Source organism: Arvicola amphibius, chromosome 15 (genome assembly GCF_903992535.2).
Source record: "Arvicola amphibius chromosome 15, mArvAmp1.2, whole genome shotgun sequence".
Lineage (NCBI taxonomy): Eukaryota > Metazoa > Chordata > Mammalia > Rodentia > Cricetidae > Arvicola > Arvicola amphibius.
This window is the reverse complement of record NC_052061.1, coordinates 17,183,305-17,203,648: the sequence shown is the minus strand read 5'-3', so window position 1 is coordinate 17,203,648 and position 20,344 is coordinate 17,183,305. Positions and strand designations below refer to the sequence as shown.

The window sequence follows — 20,344 nt, the reverse complement described above, 5'->3', positions numbered from 1 at the left end:
TTCCTCTCTGTATGCTATAAATATGCTTTATTACCATTGGTTCATAAAGAAGCTAATTCAGCCTATGGCAGGGCAGAATAAAACCAGGTAGGAAATCAAAACAGAGATAGAGAGAGTAGGCGGAGTCAAGAGATGCCATGTTGCTGTCGAAGGAGAAAGATGGGCGGCTGGGCAAAGAACGAGCAGTCTCCTCCTACATCCCTCAGCTGAACTCAGCTCACCCATATGTCTAGTCTGGCTGCCAGCCCTGCTTGGGGGATTCTGTGTCCCCACCTTTCCAATGTAGGGATTGCAGGTGGCCGCCAAATCTACTCATGGATTCTGGGAATCTGAACTCCAGTCCTCATGCTTGCATGGCCAGCACTTTAGCCACAGAGCCATCGTCCCAGTCCCTTAATCTGTGAGTTACAAACATGGGTTCCAGTTCCCTCCGGCTGCCCATACATCCCCTGCAGCATACAAAGGAAGCTGTGGTGACTCACTGTGGGTGGACTTCAGAAGCATTCCTTCAGAAAAGAGGTGGTCATCGAACACAAAGTCCTGAAACCCAAACGGTACCCAACAACGGCTGGGAGCTCTGGAGCAGACCCAGTGCTTACGGAAAAGCGGAGTGTAACAGACTGAAGAAGGCGTCCTACGAGCGTGGTGCTGGAGGGCAGCGCGCTGTGGAAGGACTAGCGGACCCTGGAGCACAAGCTGTACAGCGTCTCCTAATGGCTTCAGAAAGCACCACAGCTCCAGCAGGCTACACGAGCACGGCAGCGTCTTGAAGCAGACACTGTGTCAGAAGTCACTGAAAGTCTAGGATGAGGACTTGGAAATTTCAGAAAAAGTTCCACATTGGTCTGAAAAAAATGGTTACGCCCAGAGGAAGAGATTTAAATGACAATAATGATGGTAACAAAAAAGGGACCAGGAGCCACGCAGACTCCTCTAAGGAAAACTGAGCTCAGTGGGTGGAAGAAATGAGAAGGCTAGAGGGCCAGCAGACAGCTCGGTGCACAAAAACATGCGAGCCTGAGGATCTGAACTCTCTCCCCAAAACCCACAGCAGAAAGAGAGAACTGACTGTTGAAAACTAACCTCTGACCTCCATAGAAAGGTGGGGAGGGGGAGGAGGAAGGTGGAAATACGCGCAGAAGATAGAGGTACTTTTCCTTTGAGACCGTCTTACTCTGGAGCCCTGAATGACCTGGCATTCAGAATTATCACCCTGCCCTCAGCCTCCCAAAGTATTAGGATTCCAATTGGAAGCCACCATACCCTGCTTTAAAAGGACATTTTAAAAATACAAAGATAAAAAGTGAAGTAACTGGGGCTGGAGAAATGGGTCAGTGGGAAAAGCACTTGCTGCTTTAGAGAGGGCAGGAGTGGGCTTCCAACATCAAGAAACCCCCACCTGCCTGTGACTCCAGGGCCAAGAAATCCAACTCCCTTTTCTACTTTCTGACATCCACCATGAGCACCTCCTGCATGCAAAGTGCATGCAAGTGGCATATATACACACACTAAAATACATAAAATGAAAAAAATGAAGACACCATATTTTTAAAAATCAGGTAAACCTGTGTAATTCTTTCTCTCAGGCTTATAAAGTGAAAGAATCGTGTGAACCAACTTAGTCAAAGAGACAAAATAAGTTTTCCTGAGCTTCTTCTGAAAAGAAACCATGATTTTCTAAACCAACAGGAAAAATAGTACATTGAATTCCTAAGCTTCGAAGTAATACCATACCAGTCAATAAGACAATGCAATATTCAATTAGAAAGCGCAAGTCATTTAGATAAGCTGTCTAGAGAGCAATGATTAATTTATCGCCAATTAACTCCATCCAACAGCCTCTCTAATCACTATTACTTTATAAGCCAGTCTTCTAATAGCAGTGGCAATAACTTACGATGTTTTGCAATTTGCAACATGTATTCACAATGTTAAATTAATCATTTGATAAGATTGCATTAAGCACTATACACTCAGAGACAGAGTGAGAGGCAAGATATATTTCATATAACCTTATGGATTCAGGAGAAATGTAGGCACACGGTAGCAGTTTCTATGTGCATTTAATTTTTCCCTTTATTTAAATAATCTTAGAAAGCACGTGTGGTGTCTTACTAGAGTTTCCAGTATACTATTTATAGCAGCTGATAAGGGGAAAATATTTGGGTAGGACTGGCTTCCTGATAGTCTGGATCTCTGAAACCAAAGCAAATGCAGAACAGCGATGTCTTGTCTGAGGTGCAGAAGCTTCTCATCCTGTAGGGAGCAATGCCCCTGAGACAGAGTGGGCCTCTCCCTCCAGACTCTCCCAGAAGCATTAGCACAGTGCTTCTCCACCTGTGGCTGTCCTTGATGCGCTGTGATCCAGAGTACGTAAGCCTTTAAATAAACGTAAGCTGCTTTAGTCGTGCTATTCATCACAGCGATAGTAACCCTAAGAGCAATCCTAATTGGGAAACTTGCTTTGTTTGGTTGGTTGGTTTTGGGGGGCTGAGTATCTGCTAATGTTATCTAATGTCTACATCCTTTTTTTCAAAGAAGATATTTAAGTAGATAGTTTAACATCATTCAAAGCTATCAGAGAAAAAGATAAAAGAGGGTCCATTCACTTAAAACTGTTGTGCATGTTTTTCCATCCCTTGGAGGTTCTGAAAATGCATAGCTGACATCAGAGAAGTTTAGTCATTTGTTTTCTCTAGACCACGTCAGCTATAGAAACCTCTGCTTTTATCCACTCAGAGTGTTCTTTCCTTGCAGGCACAAGGCTAGCACTTCCGGGGATTTGCCAGAAGGCTACAACTGCCTGTGGGGAGACAACGTAGAACAGGTATATGTAACTGAAGAAAAACTTTCCGCCGGGCGGTGGTGGCGCACGCCTTTAATCCCAGCACTTGGGAGGCAGAGGCAGGCAGATCTCTGTGAGTTCGAGACCAGCCTGGTCTACAAGAGCTAGTTCCAGGACAGGCTCCAAAGCCACAGAGAAACTCTGTCTCAAAAAAAAAAACCAAAAAAAAAAAAAAAAAAAACTTTCCAAGTATGTATCCTAATTCTTTTTTTAAAATATTTATTTATTTTTGAATACTTATTTATTATGTATACAATATTCTGTCTGTGTGTACGCCTACAGGCCAGAAGAGGGCACCAGACCTCATTTCAGATGGTTGTGAGCCACCATGTGGTTGCTGGGAATTGAACTCAGGACCTTTGGAAGAGCAGGCAGTGCTCTTAAACCTCTGAGCCATCTCTCCAGCCCTCCTAATTCTTTTGTAAAGATTTTACACAGGGCAAAGTGTGGCTGGAAAGGATGGTGGTCTGAATGAGAACGTCCCCTGTAAGCTCCCATATTTGAACACTTGGTCTTTAGTTGGTGGTGCTGTTTGGGGGGAGGAGGAGGATTTGAAGTACCTATGGGAGGGAAAGCCTTGCTGGAGGAAGTGTACTGTTTTAAGATGCACACTCTCAACTGCCTGCTCCTGCTGTCATGCCTGGCTACCGCACAACTCCCTTCAAGAGGAACTCTTAACCTTCTGGAAGAAAAAGCCAAAAACTTACGTTGAAGCTGCCGTGGTCGCAGAGTGTATCACAGCAGCAGAAAAACAACTAACAGGCACAGCTAACCTGAGACTACGTGGGACTAGATTGTTTTAAAGCTTCCTAAGTGCTCATCTATTTGAACGAATATTCATTATTTGAAGGTGCATTACTGTGCTTCCCTCCACACACTGGGCACGGCAGCTACACTGCGGAGAAAAATCACCATCCCTGCCATCATCTGAAAGCTTCAGTGAGACACACAGGTCTTCGCAGTGCACGATGACAGCTCATGTGTGGGGGCAGGGGAGACCAGGAGGCCTTGGAACAGAGACGGGCAGTTCTTCCTAAAGGAAGAAGGCTGCCAGTCAAAGAGAAACCCAACCAACAGTTTCTTATAGGTCACTTTTACCAAGTCAAGGGCTTTTCTACTCTGGGGCGACCTTTATTTTTCCCACCAAGGTGATTAGGGCACTAAGCCATGTATGAGCTTTCTGTTTAGCTCCACCTACCCTACTGTCAGTGACAGACAAGGCAGCATAAGGCAAAGGGTCACAGCCATAGCCATAGAAGCCAAAGAGCTAACCAGGGTTTACATGTGAGCTCCATTTTTGTACAGCCCTGAGCAGCTTCTTGATCTCCTTTTGGCCCCATTTTCTCATCTGTACAACAGGGACGAACACAGCGCCTACCTTGAAAGACTTTTCTGTAGACTACAGGGACTCAGACTGCCAGCCACTGGGCACAAGTACTGACTCCAGCAAGCATTAGCTTGCCTCTGAGTACGAGGACTGCTACAAGGGCAGCCATCTCTTGTTGTGCATGTAGGATTGCATACCTTGCTAGGCCCCTTCTGGGCTAACAAGCTACAGACAAAAGTTCAGAAAGAGATTAAGTACATGCCAGCAATTTCCTTAGACAAACAGACTGTGTGTGTGATATATTTCATATGGATGTGTGCATACACGTGTGGACACGTGGCATTCAGACGATAACTTGCAGGGTCGGTTTTCTAGTCCCATCATGTGGGTTCCAGGCACTCGCGGTTGTCGGGCTTGGCAGCAGTGCCTTTACCTGAATGGCCTTGCCAGCCCCACAGTGGGTACTGATGAGCAGGGGTGAGCACGGCTGATAGGGAGCTCAAGTGAAGATGAAGGCTGCCAGGTCTCACTGTTCCCCACAAGGAGTGTCACCCACACTGGGAAACGCTTTTCGTGAGTAACCCGTGACTAACTTAAGCCATAGTGGGTATCTATAAACACACAAATATACTTTACCTCATAGAGTTAGTTTCTTGGACTGTATTTCAGAACTAATCTGTTATGGTCTGCCTATTTGAGAGCATGCACCAGAGAGCTGAACTTTGCAAGAACATTGTCTCCAGGCCTGTGTTAGGTAGATCAGTAAATGAGAAAACTGAGTATGTCCCACAGCAGGCTCTCTAACATAGACTCGCACGAACGAGGAAACACATGTAGCCTAACACGGGGTTCAGCTGAAGTCCTGTCTGATCACCCTCTCCTGTTCTGGTACAGTAAACATATGCAAATATCCTTGTGAAAGACGGAGGTACATGGTCTTGGCACTCACTCAGACGTCGCTGACATCGTCATCGTCTGAACAGACGTGTGAGGCCGTGGAGAACAGGAGGAGACAGAGTCCTCAGCTGACTTCCTCAGCCTTCACCTCGCCGCTTTTATTGCGCATACTCTTATACTGCTCTAAGGAATGCAAATAAAAGTAGTCTCTGCAAAGAAAACTCACAATCTAATATCTAAATAAACACACACAAAGTCTGATTGGGGTGAGTACAACAGGCTCTGCGGAGAAAGTGAGCAAGATTGATTCTGATTCAGCTCTGGTCATGACTGAGAGGAAGTAGTCTTGACTGATGGGCGGGGCCTCAACAACCAGAAACGAGGGAATGAGGAGGTTGCTCTTGGAGGAGTAGGCAGGCTAAGAAGGTCGAACACAAATTCAAAAGGACAATGTTCTCGAACTGACAGGAAGCTGGGAATCCTAGCATGGAGCAATGGCGGAAGTCCGTGCAGAGAATCAATGGTGCTGACTCGCAGGCGGTAAGGAGGGCAGCTTCCCTGCACTGTTCTCCAAGCTGTGCCTCACAAAAATGAACTTAGCGATTGGAACATACCTTGATCTTTTCCAACATGTAAGGGAAGAAAGAAAGGAAATGAGGGAAGGAGGGAAGTGTGGCTACATTTTGGGAAATTAAGTTTCTAAACATGGGACTTATTAAAAAATAAGAATCACTAAATTCCAAATATAGATACAAATTTAATATCTTGACAGCTGACAAAATGCAGCTTAGTGAGCCCAGTCAATATAATGAGACCATCAGTTTGGATCCAAGTGTTCTTGATCCATGAGTGATCTTGAAAATCTCATTACAGCCTTATCACAGGATGTTCTCACTAGATTCTTAAAAGACACACCTTGGTGTCTTCAGAAAACAAGTGGGTTCAAAAGACTCTAGTGAAGATCAGGCCTGACTCCACAATTTCTGTGGCCAGAATAAACAGCCACATGTCAAACCCCTTCATGTGAAAGATCCATCTACAATTAAAGACCTGTTTAGGAAGTCTATAAATTCATATAGACAATGAATTGAAGTATAAATATCTACAACTAATGACCAAGGAAACAGTGAGGTGGGGTCAAGAGAACGAACTAACTTATGAACTTAATTTCTTGATATTCTCATAATCCTATGATTCAATAAAATCATAGAGATTGAGAAAAGGTCAAGAGCAACAACTTCATAACTATATGTAAACATGGGAATAACAACATTTTTAAAGATGCATGTAGAATCTGGAAATAAAGTAAATAATTGTAAGATGAAAATATGACTACTAGTCATCTAAGACTGGTCAGGAGAATATGACTACTAGTCATCTAGGACTAGTCAGGAGAATATGACTACTAGTCATCTAGGACTGGTTAGGAGAATATGACTACTAGTCATCTAGGACTGGTCAGGAGAATATGACTACTAGTCATCTAGGACTGGTCAGGAGAATATAACTACTAGTCATCTAGGACTAGTCAGGAGAATATGACTACTAGTCATCTAAGACTGGTTAGGAGAATATGACTACTAGTCATCTAGGACTGGTCAGGAGAATATGACTACTAGTCATCTAGGACTGGTCAGGAGAATATGACTACTAGTCATCTAGGACTGGTCAGGAGAATATGACTACTAGTCATCTAGGACTAGTCAGGAGAATATGACTACTAGTCATCTAGGACTGGTTAGGAGAATTGTTTGAAGTGATTTTTATTTAGACTAGCATTTCTTCCTACTCAGTAACAGACCCAAGACCCCACCTTAGGAAAGAAGTCTGGAGTTTATGGACTGTTTTGTTTTGTTTCAGTTTTTTGTCTCTCTGTGCAGCAGTCCTGACTGTCCTGGAACTTGCTTTGTAGACCAGCTGGTCACAAACACAGAGAACTGCCTGTCTCAGCCTCCCAAGTGCTGGGATTAAAGGCGGGTGCCACTAGGCCCTGCTGAAGCCTGGAGTCCGAAATGGTCATTAACCACAATAAATCCCAAAGCTACTTGGCTGGCCCTGTTGTATGCATACACTGTGATGTTAAAGGGGAAATTAGATTAGTAGCAATGTTTAATGTGGGAAGGAAGATTGCATGTAGGCTTCAGTTTGTTTATGGAAATGGGGCCAGGATATCTTTCTAGGTGTTGAATTTAAAGAAAACACCCTGTATGTTTATTCAATCCTTTTGGTTCCAAATCTAAAACAATCTCCCAAGTAGTTATTCGGGTTCCCATGCCTTTTTCTCCCCTAAAGATGTTTTCTTGCATAACTGACATAAATATTCCAGGTTACCTGAATGAATGAATGAATGAATGAATGAATGAATGATAAAAAATACTGAGAGGCTAGCATGCTAATATACTGTTGTTGTCCAATTTATTAAGTGTATTTAAACATCCACCATCCTATAAATGTATTTAAAACACTAGTCATCTTATACTAGTAACTTACTATTTATCCATTTTATATTGCTTATTAAACTGAAGGTCTTAAAAAGGCACTGTGCATAGAAAGCTATTGCAAGCATTTTTAATGAATAAAGCAATTAGGTGAGTAAATTTGGAAGAATGAAGTCATTTCAAAAGTAATATTCGAGCTGGGTGTGGTGCTGCCGCCCTGTAATCTCAGCACTCCGAAGGCTGAGACAGGGAGACCATGACTTCAACACTACGGAATGAATTCACAGAATGAATTCGGGGCCAGTCAAAGCACAGCAAGACCTGGTCTGGAAGAGAAGGATGGGGAAAAGACAATAATTCAGAAAACAAAATGACTTTCATGGGTGACAAGGCCCTGTTCTAAAAACAATGCTGGTTTTTGCTTAACTATGCCCTCACCAATCAGGGCCATGTAAATCACCTGTGAAATACATGCAGCATCACCACGGTTCCCTGGAAGAGTAGGCAAGGTCAGAGAGGTCCCAGGTTTACGGGAACCAACAGATCAGCAAAGGGAAAGGCAGCTTGCTGGCCTTGTTGGCGCTTTACCAAAGAGCACAACAACCCTAATCAAAGTGCTACACAAAAGTGCAGCTCATATGCTTGAGTCCTAGAGAGGAGGTCTTAGAAACAGGACTCTGGGGGCTGAAATTCTTCAAGATTGGGTCTCTGGAATCCACTCCCCTTGGGGCAGAAAACGAACTAAACATGAAGAAGTAAAGCAACACAAAAGAACAAATTCAGACTGTTATACCCAGTTCACTGAGTCACCCAAAAACCAACATGGAGATTGAGTATCATATGGAAAAGCAAAGAGCCTTTATTATTATTCAGCATGGAGATTGAGTATCATAAGTAAAAGCAAAGAGCCTTTATTCTTATTCAACATGGAGATTGAGTATCATATGTAAAAGCAAAGAGCCTTTATTCTTATTCAAGTTTGAACTCAGATTCTCCACGCGTCCAATGCATTGGATGATCAGAGAGCCCTGGGCTCAGTTGGGGTGGTGTTTTTATAATAGCAGGGGTTGGGGTAAGGGATTTTTAAGGTTCAGGACCTCCAATCGGCTAACATTTGTCTAGGAGTGCCCTGGTGAAATCAGGTGATACTACCTACAATAGTTGGAACATTAGGAATTTCCTTTGGAATGTTAGGGACTTTCCCCTTGGATGGTTCTTTCCTGGGTGGTCCCAGCTTGTGGTCTTTTCTGGAGTCAAGTGCTGCTTTGGGGTAAACTGAGACTCAGGCCTACTTTCTGGTTGGTCTCTATAGAGCCTGTCTTGTACCAAGCTGCCCTGGGCCCTACACAGAGAACAGTGGCAGCGAAACAGACGTAAGATGAAGGAGAATCATGGTATCAAAGACTAAGCCATGGAGGACAGAGGTGATTCTTGGCCACCAAACTTGGGGACCAAAAGTCATGAAGAAAACTCTTATGCCCCTTGTGGAGGATGGAAGATAGGCTGAATGGCATTAGAATTAAGTGAGTTTGAGGTAGACAAAAAACCCTTGAGAAAGTATATTTCGACCACATGTACAACAGCTTAAATTGGAGCCAGTCAGCTCTTTTTGGTGCTTCTAAGAATCCAGCCCAAAGCAGAAAGTGCACTGGAGTTAATGTGAAAAGGAAAGAGGGAGACAGAATCCCTTGTTGTAGCTCCTACTGTTGTCCTTCCAACTAAGAGACATGTCCACCCCATTGGGTGAGGACGGTGGCCGAGTGCTCCACAGGTGCCGGCTTATAGGCAGGGGCAACAGCCATTGCCTTTCAGCCATCAGATTCCGCTCACAGGCCATTAACTTCCCAGCACCCACAAGAAGCATGAGTATCCCCACTGAACAAAGGAGAAAGCAAGGAACTTTGGCTACAAGTGATTGCTGAAGACAGTGACTGACAGGTGGGTTTCTCTCTCCTCCAAGTCCTCCCAGGGTGGGTCAGATTTGCTCCGACTGCCTTTATGAATGTTTCAATGAACACTAACTTCATGCATTGGATTAGCAAAGCCAACTCCCAACTGATAATGTAAAATAACCCTGAAGTGTTCCATGTCTCCCGATAAGCCAGAAGTTCCCTCTCCATTTGGACTGTGATGAACTTGACCTTTCACCTCTAGCAAAGAGCTCTGAGCTGCTCGTTTAAAGTTGGTAATGAGGGCTTCATTTGCTTTCCAAGCAGTCAGAGAACCTTTTTTAAATACACTCAGGTAGCCATGACCTTCACCTGTGACTTAAAGAGTTCACCACACATAATGCAGATCTTTGCTCAGGGGACATTCTTGAATCTCCTTTAAAGAGATCTAGACACCAGCCCCATGGATGAAACCACACACATATTCCAAATCAAAATGTTTCTATAAATGTATTTTGAACTTAAGTGTATATTATCAATGGAGTCTAAAATCATTCTACCTTATAAATACTATGTAATTAAAACAACTCAGTTCTATTTCTACTTGAAAAGAAGCACGCTATCCTAACCCTAAGTTAGGCGAGACAACAACCTAATGCCTCCACATAGCAAACGCAATGCAGTTTCCCAGGCAGCACTCAATCCACTGTGTGTATAAGGGACTTTTCTACACTAAGAAAACAATAATTTAATGAAAAAAGTCCCTCTAAGATGATTTCACTCTTTCTTCTCTATGTTTGTGTAGTTTATACCTGAGCTGGGGATCTTTAAGGTCTCTAAGTCAAGCAAACACACAGAAGTGCACAAGCCCCATACGGAGCTGAGGAGCTGAGGAAGCCTGGACTGAGCATTCTGGTGGACGCTCCGCCCCAAACCCCCTCCCCCATCTCTCTCTAAACCCCGGCGCATCACGCAAAGCCTACCAAATGATGACTCCTCCCCCAGAGATGCCCAAGACCACTCCCACAGCGTATTTAAACGCCCCTCCACCCCCCTCCACCATCCCTGCCTCCCAAAAGCAGACTTGTGATTTTGTGGTCCCTCTTCCCCATCTCCTCTTTGGGGGGCTGTAAAATCAGCTGAAGCCTTTTACCCTTTAAACATGGGCTTTTTCTAACGTGCTTTGATTTGGTCTGATTTGGATCGCTGTGGAGCAGAGAGGCTTATGGGGAGCAGTAACTTTTCACTGAGAAACAAGGGTGTTCTTTGGAACCTCCATCTGCCCCTGCATGATCAGGAAAGCCCCCAGTCGTATATCTCCAAACCCTGCCCACCCGGAGAAATCTCTCAGCAAAGGGAAGGGCGCCAAAAAGCCCAGTTCCTTGTGCTTGGAGGCTACTGCAGCTCCCTTCCCTGAAGATGCCACCGCCCAAGTCCCTGCCTAAAGCAGTCAGCTTTTGATCACACTTGGGTATAAACTCATGTGGAAGACATGTCCTCACCCCTAGCCTACAACTTATATAAGCCCCTGCTTTAGTCCAGGCATGCAGCTTCTCCAGCCTTGATCTCTGGGACTGGAGAACCCACCCAGGAGTTGATCTGCTCAAATAAATCTGCTGTTACCTTTTCAGTTCAGCTTGATCCAGCTTACTTGTGCTGGCAGACAAATCTGTGATGGGGTAGAAACCTATTATGGGGGGGTGGGGACAGAAAAGCCATCAAAGGAGTCTAGCCTCCTGTCTCCTCCTTCTTTTTGGCAAGTAGGTCATAAAACCAGAGATCACCCACTGACCTCCTTTCTTTCCCCAAAATCTTCATGAAGGGCATCCTACTCCGCTCCTGGGACAAAGAGGCAAAGGGACACTAAAACAAATGTGGGCCCAGCAGACCTGTGAACGCACCCCCCCCCCCCAGCACCACCACACCTAGTTATAGCCACAGTTCCATCACGTCCTTCCCTCACTGTGTGATTCTTGCTTTGGATACATAAAAATGCAGTCTCCCTAGCCTTTGGGTCCCCACTTCTGAAGCCTCTCCCACGCCACGTAGAACTTGGGTTAAACAAGTTTGCTATGCTTTTTCTCATCAATCTAGCTTCTGCAAAAAGGTGAGAAAAAGATGACTCTTCTCTGTGACAAAATTCTCCTCCTTGTTCCTTATGATAAAAATGAAAAAGGTGAACTGGCTGCTTAACTGAGCTCAAGCACCAAGTTCTATTTCTGAAGCTGGAAGGTGAGCACAGATGTGTACACAAGTTTATACACCACTTGCAGACAAAATGGATTTATTCTGTGAAAAAAGAAAGAATAGTGAGGCCCTTCCAGCAGACAGTGAAACTCAGCAGACGGGATTGACTGAGGCAAGAGAAACTCAAGCTCACTACTCTAACTGCCCGGTCAGTGCTCATACAACTGGCGCATACAATTTATCTTGGGGTGCAGTGGGGGTGGTAGGCAAATCTAATAGCATGCCTACAGGTAGCCTATTTTGCAGGGGAGGGGCCTACTGCAGTGTTCCAATTACCAGGGTAAGCTCCTTCCAACTTGCCCTGGCCTTATCCACTTCTGAATGGAGCCAATGAAAGCCAGAAGGTCGTGGTCAATCAGACAGTAAGAGACCACAGATGCCACCCCAGACTACTATACCCCAAAAAAACTTTAAATCACCATACACAGACAAAACAAGATATTCCATGACAGAACCAGATTTAAACAATACCTAGTCACAAACCCAGCCCTACAGAAAGTACTAGAAGGAAAACATCAACCCAAGGAAGTTAGCTACAGCCACTAAAACACAGACATAGATGATCTCACAGCAGCAAATCCCAAAGAAGGGGAAAACACACAAATTAATATCACCAACAATGAAAACTAAATTAATAGGAGATAGCAAACATTGGTCATTAATATCCCTTAGTATAAATGGACTCAACTCACCTAAAAAAAAATAAACACAGGCTAACAGATTGGGTACAAAAACAGAATCCATCCCTTTACTGCAAACAAGAAACACATCTCAACCTGAAAGACAGGCATTGCCTCAGAATAAAGGGGTGGGAAAATTTTTTCCAATAAAATGGACCTAAGAACAAGTTGATGTAGCTACACTGATATCTAACAAAACAGACTTCAAATTAAAACAATCAAAAGAGACATTTCATAATAGTCACAAGAAAAATCCGTTAAGAGGAAATCTCAATACTGAACATCTATGTCCCAAATACAAGGGCATGCTCATATGTAAAATAAACACTACTAAAGCTTAAACCACACATTAAACCCTACACACTAATAGTGGGAGACTTCAAGACCCCAGTCTCACCACAGGTCTGTCAGAAAGAAAATTAACAGAGAAATCAGGGAATTAACAAATGTTATGACTCAAATGGACTTAGCAGACATCTATAGAACATTCCATCCAAAAATAAAAGAATATACCTTCTCAGCACCTTCTCAAAAATTGACCACATACTAGGTAACAAAGGAAAACTATATATATATATATATATATATATATATATATATATATATATATACACACACACATATATATATATATATATATGAATAACCCCATGTATCTTATCGATCACCATGGATTAAATTAAAATTCAACAGTAACACTAATTCCAGAAAGGCCACAAACACATGGAAATTAAGAATGCTCAACTAAATCACCTATGGCTCAAGGAAGAAATAAAAAAAGAAATCAAAGACTTTCTAAAATTCAAAGAAAATGACCACACAACATAACCAAATTTATGGGACACACTAAAAGTAGTGCTAAGAGGAAAGTTCATAGCACTAAATGCCTACTTAAAGAAGCTGGAAAAATGCTACACCACTGAGTTAACAGAACACCTGAAACCTCTACAACAAAAAGAAGTAAACTCACCCAGGAGGTCGAGATGTCAGGAAATAATCAAATTGAGAGCTGAAATCAACAAAATAGAAACAAAGAAAACAGTACAAAGAATCAATGAGACAAATAGTTGGTTCTTCAACAAAATTCAACAAAATAGACAGACCTTTATCCAAACTAACCAAGAAACAGAGAGAGAGAATATCCAAATTAAAAAATCAGAAATCAGGGGACATAACAACAGACACAGTGGAAAACCAGAGATGCATTAAGTGGTCATATTTCAAAAACCTGTACTTCACAAAATTGGGAAACTTAAGGGAAATGGACAATTTTCTAGATAATTATCACTTACCAAAATTAAATCAAGACAAGATAAGCAAATTAAATAGACCTATAACTGCTAAAGAAATAGAAACAATCATCAAACCAAAATAATAATAATAATAATAATAATAATAATAATAATAATAATTTCAGCTAGGAATTCTACAAGATTTTTAAAGAAGAACTAATACCAATACTCCTCAAATTGTTCCACACAAGAGAAACAGAAGGAATATTGCCAAACTCTTTTTATGAGGCTACAATTAATTACCCTGATACTCAAACCACACAAAGACACAACTAAGAAATGGAATTAATAAGAAAGAGAATTACAGACCAATTGATGCAAAAATATTAAACAAAATACTGGCAAAGCGAATCCAAGAACACATCAGAAAAATCATCCACCATGAACAAGTGGTAGACAAACATGTTTCATCCCAGAGGTGCAGGAATTGTACAGCATATGAAAATCTGTCAATAAAATCCACCATATAAACAAACTGAAAAAAAAAAACACACTATCATCTCATTAGACGCTAAAAAAGCCTTTAACAAAATACAAATCCCTTCATGATAACAGTCTTGGAAAGAGCAGGGATACAAGGAACATACCTAAACATAATTAAGGCAATATATAGCAAGCCAACAGCCAACATTAAACTAAATGGACAGAAACTCAAAGTGATCCCACTGAAATCAGGAACATGACAAGGTTGTCCACTCTCTCTATATATATTCAATATAGTTATTGAGATTATAGTTAGAGCAATAAGACAACAAAACGAGATAAAGGGGATACAAATCGGAAAAGAAGAAGTCAAACACTCACTATTTGCTGATGATATGTGATACTTGTGACCCCAAAATTTATACCAAGGAAATTCTACAGCTCATAAACACCTTCAGTCAGTAGCCCTTCTTTACACAGATGATAAGTGGGCTGAAACAGAAATCAGAGAAACATTACATTTCACAATAGCCACAAATAACAAAATAACTTGGAGTAACTCTAACCAAACAAGTGAAAAACCTGTATAACAAGAACTTTTAAGTCTTTGAAAAAAGAAATTGAAGAAGACACCAGAAAATGGAAAAATCTCCTATGCTCTTGGGTAGTAACATAGTAAAAATGGCAATCTTAACAAAAGGAATTTACAGATTCAATTAATGCCCATCAAAATCCTAGCAAAACTCTTCACAGACCTCGAAAGAACAATACTCAACTTTATACAGAAAAACAAAAAATCCAGGAAAGCCAAAACAGTCCTGCACAAAATAGGAACTTCTGGAGGCATCACAATCCCTGACTTCAAACTCTACTACACAGCTACGGTACTGAAAATAGCCTGGTATTGGCATAAAAACAGACAGAAAGACCAATAGAATCGAATCAAAGACCCAGATATCAATCCACACACCTACAAACACCTCATTTTTGACAAAGAAGAAAAAAATGTAAAATGAAAAAAAGAAAACCTATTCAACAAACAGTGCTGGCAAAGCTGCATCTTAACATGTAGAAAAATGAAAATAGATCCATATCTATTGCCATGTACAAAACTCAAGTCCAAATAAATCAAAGACCTCAACATAAAACCAACTACAATGACTGTCATAGTGGGAAGAACACTTGAATGCATTGGCACAGGAGACCATTTCCTAAATATAACCACAGTAGCACAGACACTGAGAGAAACAATTAATAAATGGAACCTCCTGAAACTGAAAAGCTTCTGTAAAGGACATGGTCAACAAGACAAAATGGCAGCCTACTAAATGGGAAAAGATCTTCACCAACCCCACATCAGACAGAGGGCTAATCTCCAAAACATACAAAGAACTCAAGAAATTGGTAATCAAAAGAACAAATAATCCAATAAAAAATGGGGTACAGACCTAAACAGAGACCTCTCAAAAGAGAAAACTAAAATGGCTGAAAGACACTTAAGGAAATGCTCAACATCCTTAGTCATCAGAGAAATGCAAATCAAAACAACTCTGAGATTCCATCTTACACCTGTAAGAATGGCCAAGATCAAAAACACTGATGACAGCTTATGCTGGAGAGGTTGTGGGGTAATGGGAACACTCCTGCATTGCTGGTGGGCATGCAAGCTGGTAGAGCCCCTTTGGATGTCAGTGTGGCGATTTCTCAGAAAATTAGGAAACAACCTTCCTCAAGACCCAGCAACACCACTTTTGGGTATATATCCAAAGGATGCTCAATCATGCCACAAGGACATGTGCTCAACTATGTTCATAGCAGCTTTGTTTGCCATAGCGAGAACCTGGAAAAAACCTAAACGCCACTCGATAGAAGAACAGGTAAGGAAAATGTGGTACATTTACACGATGGAGTTCTACGCAGCATAAAAAAATGACATTTTGGAATTTGTGACCAAATGGATGGCTCTAATAACTATCATACTGAGTGAGGTAACCCAGACCCGGAAGGACAAATATCAAACGTACTCACTCATAAGTGGTTTTTAGACATTTAAAAAAAGCCTATAATCCACAATCCCAGAGAACCTAGACAACAAAGAGGACCCTAAGAGAGACTTACATAGATCCAATCTACACGGAAAGGATAAAAAAGAAGACGGACACTAAAAAAGAAATCCTACACTAGCTCAGAACTGAGTGTACTATAAGGTTATTTATTTAGGGGTAGACTTACAGATCACAATCCTCTGCTGGAATGGGGAACAGCAATGGAATCCCACAGCCAGAAAAGAGGCTGGATGCAAGGTTTACATGAGCATATATAGTATAAGAGGCCACGGCCAAGTGGGCGGGTAACTTAAAGGCTACTGGCTGTAGGAATTCCTACAGCAGAAAAAGACAAGATCTCCTGAATAAATTGGGAGCATGGGAACCATGGGAGAGGGCAGAAGGGGAGGGGAGAGGAAGGGAGGTTATCGGAGAAAAATATATAGTTCAACAAAAACAATTTTTAAAAAAGAAATAATTAATAGGGGCTGGAGAGATGGCTCCGAGGTTATGAATACTGACTGCTCTTCCAGGGGACCCAGGTTTAATTCCCAGCACCCACATGGAAGCTCACAACTGTCTGTAACTCTGATTCCAGAGGATCCGGCACCTTTACACAGACATACATGTAGGCAAAACACCAAAGCACATAAAACATAAAATAAAAAGAAATAATTTTAAATGGAAGGCATATAAATAACTGAAAACTGTGTTCCCCCAAGGCATCTGACAACGTTGCGGAGAGAAGCACGGTGTGAAGAGGCACGGCTAGGCTTGGAGAGTGCACTCGAGCACACTGCTGTCACAGGGGACCCAGCTTCAGTTCCCAGCAATTTACAGCTCTACAGAACTCCAGGCGGCACTGCCAGCCTCGCTGAGGGAAGTTCCCGTCTGTGGTTTTCAGGTATCACGTTCCCCCTTCCCACCCAATGTTATGGCTGCCGAAAACTCTCCGTATTCCATGCAAATGTTGTTCCTACCAGACAACAGCACCTCCAGACTTCCCTATTGAACCGTAAGGAGTACAAATTATGAGCAAGGAAGAAATGTGCGCAAGTGTGAGTAAATGTGTAGGCTTTACTACCGAGACCTTTCCATCATACCCTAGCATCCTAGGCTAGCACTCCCTAAAACCCGATCCCACCCAGCAGTATTCTCCATGAGCAACACTATGTTCTCCACCGCTCAGTCCAAACCTCTGGAATCAGTCTGGACCCTCTTTTCCCTTGAGTCACACGTGCCCATCAATACATCCTATGCCTTCAAAACACAGCAGAATCCAAACACCTTTTCCTGCCTTTACCATCTTGCATGTCACACCGATAGAAGTGAAAGGCAAGACACAAGACTGGGGACAATGTTTACAGTGTACATATCTGATGAAGAGCTCTATATCAAAACACATAAATTTCTCAATGCTTATAGGAAAGCAAACCACTCAATTCTAAAAAATGAGCCAAAGATTTAATAGGCACTTTGGCCAAGAAGACATTTAGATAGAGGGTGAATAAGCACAAAAAAGATACTGAACACTATTAGTCACTCAAATACACAAATTTAATTAAAACCATAATGAGAAAACACTATGGATATATTAGAATGTTAAAAATTTAAAACTGACAAGATCGAGTGATGACCAGGTTCCAGAACATTTAAATGTAAAATGATACAACTACTTTGGAAATTTCTTTCAACAGTTAAATATCCATTCTGATACAGAAAGAGTTTTGTCCAGTGTTGGAAACTATTCACTTCAGAAACTATGAACAGGATATAAAACTATATAAAGATGACACTTTTTGGTCCAAAGGCAATAAAAAAAAAATCAAAGGACCCAATTATTCCACTAATATACTTTCCCAAGAGAAATAGCAGTGCATGTCCAGTTAAAAAGTGTGCATGAGGCTAGGTGGTGGTGGTGCACACCTTTAATCCCAGCATGCGGGAGGCAGAGGCAGGCGGATCTCTATAAGTTCAAGGCCAGTCTTGTCTAGGAGGGCTAATTCCAGGACAGGCTCCAAAGCTATAGAGAAACCCTTTCTCAGAAAAACAAAAAACAAGTTATGCATGTTGTTCATGAACACTCACCCTCCAAACTGGAAAGTGTCCTTGTGTCTATCAACAGGTGAGTGGATAAACAATCTGCATCCCTGCAGAACACCACCCAGAGTCAAAATCATTCAATAAATAAAAGCCTAAAGGATTGATGAACACAAAATAACTACAACGAGTACTAGAAGTCAGTAAAGAAAAACAACACAAAAGGAATGCTGCATGCTTCTATTCCATACAGCTCTGGGATATGCAAGCTGACGTAAGGTGACAGAAACAGATCCAAGGTCACCTGTGTCCTGAAGAGGGGTGCTAGGAAGGGTGAGAGGAAGGGGTGACAAAGGGACACAGGAGACTTTGCAGGGTGCTAGGCTTTGAGTAGTCCCCCACAGCAGATGTAGCAGCAAGTCTGCAGTCACTACTGTTGGGAAGGCAGAGGCAGAAGGATCACTTGAGCCCGTGGGCTCAGGGCCAGGCTGGACAACATCGCCAAAGAACAAAAGGTGAAGTGAGTGTACCCCCAGAATTTACTCACTGGAAACTTAACCTCTGACGCAGCGTCTCTCAGTCTGTGGGTTGTGAGCGACCCCTTTGGGGTTAATCGGCCCTTTCACGGGGGTTGTTGAAGACCACGCTCCATATCAGATATTTACATTACAATCCGTAACAGCAGCAAAACGACAGTGACAAAGTAGCGAGGGGACATTTATGTTTGGGGGTCACGACAACACGCGGAACCGTATTAGAAGGCAAGGTTGAGAACCACTTCTCTAACACTGGGTGCTGCAGTCTACGGAGAGGTACAAGAGAGATTCACCCTCAAGAATAAATTAATTCTGGGCTGGAGAGATGGCTCAGAGGTTAAGAGCACTGACTGTTCTTCCAGAGGTCCTGAGTTCAATTCCCGGCAACCACATGGTGGCTCACAACCATCTGTAATGAGGCCTGGTGCCTTCTTCTGGCCTGCAGACATACACACAGACAGAATATTGTATGCATAATAAATAAATATTAAAAAAAAAAAAAGAATAAATTAATTCTAAATAAAAAGGGGCTTAAGGCTATAAAGTCCTTCTCCTGCTCTCTCTTCCCCTTCATCCAGGCAATGGATGGTACACCAAGGAAAACCTCAGCAAATGCAGGTGTCCACCCCGGAATTCCCTACCCCCATGCTGAAAGCCAGAGATCTCTGCTCTTCACAATTACCAACTTCAGGACTCTGTGAGTGGCACAGAGTGGACACAGGAGGCGAGGGGTTCTCATAACTGCAGTCTAGCCGTTCCTCTTAAGGAAACTGCATTCAAAAAAATGAGACACACAATATCTTAGAGTGAATTAACACAGGCTCTAGATTAGATATACCAAACTGAGTGGCAAATAAAATACTCGGCATAAAGAAACTGCTCAAGTGAGTATCCCTACTTCATTCCATTTCTGTTCCAAGATGCTAAACAGCGCTGAGAAAATGTGCAACCATGATGCCTGCCTTCACTCTAAACGATGGCTTCACAGACACAGGGAGAGGATCGACACACAAATGACAGGGAAATGATACATAGATAGATGCATAAATATATAATAGCTAGACAGATAATAAATATTGATTCAAAAATGATAGGTAGGTAGATAGATTAAGTGATACAAGGATCATATCATAAATAGTAGATATTGATGAATAATTTATAGATAGGTGGTAAATTGATAAATAAGAATATAATTGGGCACATCAATGATAGACTGATGACGGATATGATCGATAGATGATATCTAGATGATAGAAATGTGTAGAGTTTATCACATGTAGTAAGATTAACAAAGCTATTTTTTAAAAGACCGCAGCAGACATTCCGTTAGGTGTTTTGAGAAGCAGTAAGTGGATGGAAACTATAGGAGATGCTAAGGAAGCAGAACCTAGGGATGTATGGGAAACACTATTCCAGCTCCCCAAGACCACTTTTTTCACATAAAAACGGAGGGCGAAAGGAAGGTCCCTTAGGATAACTTTATGGGGCCTTTCAACTGAGTAAGGAGCATCCGAACAGCTGAAAGTGAACTCTTCCACAGTTGGGGAATTTCTTTGAACTCATCCTAGAAATGTGGTCTGATTTCTTATTTGATATCATCTATATTTATAAGCATACTTAACCCAATAATTCAATTTATCTTTTTTTTTTTTAGGAAGTGGCCACAGCCTCGAGTCAGTGAGTTT

General features: G+C 42.1%; 1 protein-coding gene across 11 annotated transcripts in view; it reads right to left on the bottom strand.

Annotated features, from left to right (window-relative positions):
* The window catches only part of Slc10a7 (solute carrier family 10 member 7), a 214,165-nt gene that overhangs the window by 177,780 nt on the left and 16,041 nt on the right, over nt 1-20,344 (bottom strand). The window lies entirely within an intron of this gene.